Here is a 6000-nt window from a genome sequence, read left to right as displayed (position 1 = left end):
TTCTAAGGCGGCTGCATCTCTACAGAAGAGGCTATTCGGTGGAGGGACAATAGGAGTAGAGGGAGCTGTAACAAAGATCGGACTAAGGCCACAAAACTTTCTAAGAAGATTGGACAGTTCAGAACCTTTAGAAGAAAAAGAAGCTAAGTCTTGAATATGAGCTTTGGAAAGCCCGGCTAGATTCGAAGAAAATCAATCAAAAGGTTGATACCATCGGATTTGTTTTTTACAAGGAGAGCTAGAACTTTAACCCATAGGTCAAATGAAATCAGCTGGACAAGAGATAGACTAGATTCCTTCGAAGCATCATAAATTAGGGCAAAAGCTTCTTTATCTTGGATACATTTTAGCACATGAAGAGAGGCAAGGGAGAGAGGTTCCACAGGAAGAGCAAGTCCTTGTGAAAGGGAAACAATCTACAAAAATATCATAAGTTAGAATTCCATATTCTAGGAAGAGGAGTCTAGACCTGAGGATCAAAAACAAAGAGTTACATCTTTTTGAATTTTACAGCCCTATGTAGATAGGGCCTAGCCCTATATGAGACACAAGGGAAGGTCTTTTCTATATCTTTAGCTAGACGAAGTTTCTCTAAAATCATAGCTCTTTTTTCAGGGTCAGAGCAGACTTTCATTCTTGCAGTGAGCTTTCCCACGACCTGGTAAACAGAAGTAATAAATAAAGTAAATGATAGTATCTAAAGTAAAGTGTGAAAAATAAATATAAAGTGGTATGGTAGTGCTAGCAGCCTTAACACCCGTCAGGTTTAAAAAAACACAGAGACTGTGTGATAGCACCCCAGACCATAAGAGTATAATCATTATACTATCATAGGCGAAAGTTTCTAGAGTCATAGTCTGAGAGAGACCAACAGACAAGTCCATCTCCCTTTTGCGTTTATTGTGTGTAGAATAGTTTTAAATCTATATAAATATATGCAAACGAACACTAATTGTTCACAGACTAACAATTCTAGAAAAGTACAGTGGCATTGCACAATAATTTATTTGCAGTTGAAAATAAATTTTGTACAAGGTAATGAAGATAACAAGATATAGTTCAAGAATCCATAAACCCAAAGTCTGGGATAATTTGCGTCACACTAAGAGAACCTCCATTTGTTAAGAACTGGACATTTTAATCAAGGAAGGTAGCCCTCACCTGCACCCATAGCCACAAGAAAACTATTCGTTAGCACGTGAGTGTACGCAGGTGATGCAGGGCATCCCAATTGTTATCCATGTCACCTTTAAAAAAACACATAGTTCTTGACTAGTATTTTGTTTATTTTTGAAAAAACCATTCTTTGGCATTTTTGCCAATCTGATAAAGGAAAGTGAACACCCATAAAGCAACTATGTATCTGTTTATTCCTCAATTTTATATATATATATCTCTCTTTAAAAAAAAAAAACATTCTTTGCTACACTTAAGTTTTTAGGTAAAAAGAAAAACTTCTTTTTTAATCTGATTAGAGAGAAATTCACTCAATATCGGTAGGCAAGGTTAATCTCAAGCCAAAACCCTGCTCGATTAAGGACAACCTCATCCTTGTGGTTTGAAGTATATATATAAAAAAAAACAATCTTTTTTAACAAATCCTACTATAAGAACCCATTTTATAATCACCCTGAGATATCATCAAAAAAGATCATCGAAGATTTTACAAATTTATAAACCTGAGTACACTCCCCCTTTTTTTTAAATAGGATTAATATATATTTTTTATATAAAAAAACTTTATTTCTCAAGATATAACAATGCTTATCATGTCATGTCTGTCATACTGTATCCCAAGCCAGATATAAACTGTTTTTTTTTTAAACATAAAGCCCTTAGATGAGTCAGTCCTTCGATCAAACTCAGACCTGGTCTGAGAAAGATACGACAAACGATTAACCAGCAAAGATCAGTTTAAAGGGAATTATCTGACTTTCCTTATAATACTAAGGCCTTTAAAACCAACTTCTAGAAGCTTTTTTTTGTATATACTGCAAGATGCTAGGTAAGAGTCAGTTCATATATATTTTTGAGTGAAATTAGGAATCCAGCAAATGAAGACCAGTAAATTTTATAGAATAGTCGAGGTTCAAAACCAGCCAAGCCCTTCAAAACTCAATCACCATGTTAAAGTAATGGTAAGTCACTGAACACTATCATTAAACATCATAGTAAAAAAAAAACCAAGTATCTTGGAACCAGCTTAATCAATCCGGTATGTGTTGCCACACTTTAGCTCCATAGACAATCCGGTAGGTGTTGCCACTCTTAATCCATACCGTCTGTGTTGCAACTCTAAGCATTATAACGAATAAGAGAAAGAGCAACATAACAGAAGCTAGTACTAAGTAAAAATAGCTTTTAGCCGATTCGGTGAGATAACCATCAGCTCTAAAAAACAAATTCGATCTTACAAGTAGGAGATGTAATATGGTAAACAAGGTTAATTCAATTTGCAAAACCAAAAATTTACTCCTACACGTGGTTATGAGATAATACATACTACCAACCAAATATCAGAAGGCAGGACACCTTTTCCGAAACTAGTATTAAGTGCCCTCAAAAAAATCTACAGCTGATCTAATAGAAAAGGTACCAGAACTAGAGAGTATATCATACAAGGGACTGTCATCTTACACAAAGGACCTCAGTAAAGTAGTGTTACCATAAACCAAATTATAAGATCATTACAGCTTTTTTTTTTTGTGAATTTCTGGTTTTTTTCTTTTTTCAGAGTTCATTACATCTATTGAGCAGTTTTTTAACCGAATCATAACATCATCACCCCAATATACAATTCCTTTCTTATAAGTACCATACAGTACTCTTTCCTCAGTAGCAAAACTCCCTCATACCTAGCAGTTTCCCTATTCTTTTAAACAAACACAGACTTTTCCTCAGAAAACCAGTTTTACAGCACTTTATACGGCAACCAGACATACTACTACCATCATTCAAAAAAATCCAGGCAGTTCTTAGTTTAACTGAGCCATTCACTCAGTTTCCAGAACCAGGTTATAACTCTTTTTTTTGTTTATTTTACGAAAACAACCATCATTAGTCACAAAGGTATACAAATTCCAAACTGTCACAGAGCAGACATGTACTCCCACTCAAATTACTCCCATAATCCTGTACGTACAGTTTCCGGAACAATTTTCCATTATACCTAAACCAATATTACTGGTTTTTTTAGAGCCTTTTAAATCTTTTTTTAAGCACAGCTTCAGAATAACACTTGCCAGTCTCTAGAGTAAGAGATATTATATGTTTGACCTGTAGATTAGGAGACACAGACCAGTCTTACATTTCCTCTTACACCTTTTACACAAGAAAGGTTTAGTAACCGGAAACAAATTACCTGGTTTATTATTAAAAAAATTTCCAAAAATCAGTCTCAGCAAAGCTACACAATAATTTATAGAGATTCTATAAAGCAAGACAGAAATTTTGTTTAACCTGTAGATTGGGAGACGACGAAGTGTCCACAGTCTCCTTCCCATTCTTTTTCGGCATGATTGAGCACACAGTAGAAAATATCTACTAACCCACACAGTATAGAATGCACACAAGTGAATACAGCACGATGCCAAGTGAGTAAGGGTACTCACATTTTAAAGGGGCATTTATACTTTGCTGAAGCAAATCGGGAGCAGATCCACCTCTGACTCGGACCAGCTACAGCATTAGACGACTTTCATACGGGCCAGATACTCAGGGATTATCCCAGCTAAAGATCCGGTCAGACCATGATTAACTCACCCCATCATTTGCTACTACACTCACCTGCCACCTCAACCCTAGCGCAGGCAAAAGCGTGTTGCAGGCAACCCGACACAACAGAGAAGTAATTAAAAAATACTCTACTGAGTGTATATATAGAGAGAGAGAGATGTTATTTACCTTAAAGCAAGGTCAAGTCAAAAAATATCTAGCCTCATAATGTACACCAACTAGAAAAACAAATGCCGTCGATACCCGGTTCGAATCAACTATCGAGCTTTTTGAACCTGGCTCAGGTTTATCCCACACATCCCATTACAAAATCAACTAACCCTTATACTCGGCTTAAGTCATGCACCCATCAACTGGGGTACAGTATACAAGCAAGGATCTTAACCGTGTACGATTCACTGCATAACAACAACACTTTTTTGTGATTAATTATTACTTCCAATTCTGACTCAAAGTCAAAATGTGAGTCTATAAAAGCCAGAAGACACTAATATATAAACCAATCCAAGGTAACAGTAGGGAGTAACTGTACTCAAGTAATATACATATACTTATATTTGCTCCTCAGGTGTGTTAAGAAATGGCCTACAATCAAGAACTGGTTTTTTCCATAGCAAAAGCACACCTTTATCAATCAGGTGACTCTACATGGAGAGCTACATTACTCCGTTATGAACTATATCTATTCCCGCAATTAGGAACCTCTGTTTCCCAGACTAAATGGTGGTCATACCAAAATCGAGTGACTCATGTAACCCTTTGGGGTCGAGAGCATTTTAGGAACAATATCAGATTGGCGATGGTTACAGAGGCTCTGGGCCTAGGGCCACAGTATTATTACATAGAACATTCAATGAAGCCAGGTTTTTCAGAGCGGTTATACCTACTAGCCCAATTCCTTCCATCTCAAAAGATCTTTTTGTATCGTAGTTATGGTCATCAATTAAGAGGGTATTTTAATTGTACTCCACGTACCCGGGAGTATGGGTTAGTCTTGGCTTGCCTTTAGCAGAGCGTCCAAACACCTGCTTTTACTGCGATAGCTGTTTGTGTGATCACATAATGGGCGGTTTAATAGAGATGTAGATGAGGTGCTCTCAAAATACTTATCGGTCCTGCTTCTTTTTGTCCCTTGTAATAGAAGAGTCAGAAGAAAGACCTCATGCTATTTTGTGTGTGTGTGTGTGTGTGTGTTCGAGCGAAAGAGAGAAGGAGAATAACAAGCCAAAAAAAAATTGTTCCGCTACCTACTGCTATATGCAATTTTTTGCAGGCGTATGTTATCACTCATCAGGCATTATTTAGTGAGTTCAGGTCAGATCCTCTTTTCTCCAAATTCTGTTTCCTCACCAACTATGAGGTTGTGTGTTTATGTGTGAATAGTTTAGGACAAATAATGCTACAGGTTCACACAACACGCTTTGAACAATATATGATGCAGTAACTGCATGTGTGTGTGTGTAGTTGTTTTTACTTAAATAATAAGACATAAATGAACTTTTACACTCAAAAGACAGTTGGCTTCAGAGAAAAGGCAATAATTAGTACAAAACCAACTCAGTCTTAGAATTATCTTTGTACATGGCTTATGAGAATGACGCCTCATTCAAGTATACAATGGTAGTGACCCGATAAACAACTCAGTCTTAGAATTATCTTTGTACATGGCTTATGAGAATGACGCCTCATTCAAGTATACAATGGTAGTGACAAAAACAACTCAGTCTTAGAATTATCTTTGTACATGGCTTATGAGAATGACGCCTCATTCAAGTATACAATGGTAGTGACCGGATAAAGAAGTACTTCCCAAGTAGAAGGGGCCAATGTAATCATGGACCGATAATAGCTTTAAGCCAAAAGAAATTCTAAGAAAGGATAGAGTCCTCACCTACATCCTTCCAAACAAGTCAACCGATATGTTAGCCTTGGATGTGTTTTACAGGTGTCAAAGGACTATATCAGTTGTTATCCAGGTCCAACTTACAACTTTTTAAAGCTAAAAACCATTGTCCAAAGTGTTCATGTATTCCAGATTTTTTGTAAAAAGTTTTATTATCCCAAAGATTTCTCTCTTTTCTTTTTTTAAAGAAAACCATATCTATAAGTATGGTTTCTAGATATTCCTATTTTTTATTAGACCTTAAATAGATAATAGCATACATATTATTTTGACCAGGAGACCACCACCCTTTTTAATCCTATACCATCTTATTAGTCTTTTTAATATTATTTTGCCAAATTTGTCAATGCTCGAATTCTTCT

Source organism: Adiantum capillus-veneris, chromosome 26, assembly GCF_014529385.1.
Source record: "Adiantum capillus-veneris isolate H3 chromosome 26, ASM1452938v2, whole genome shotgun sequence".
NCBI lineage: Eukaryota > Viridiplantae > Streptophyta > Polypodiopsida > Polypodiales > Pteridaceae > Adiantum > Adiantum capillus-veneris.
The sequence above is the reverse complement of the archived record's forward strand: the minus strand, read 5'-3'. Positions refer to the sequence as shown.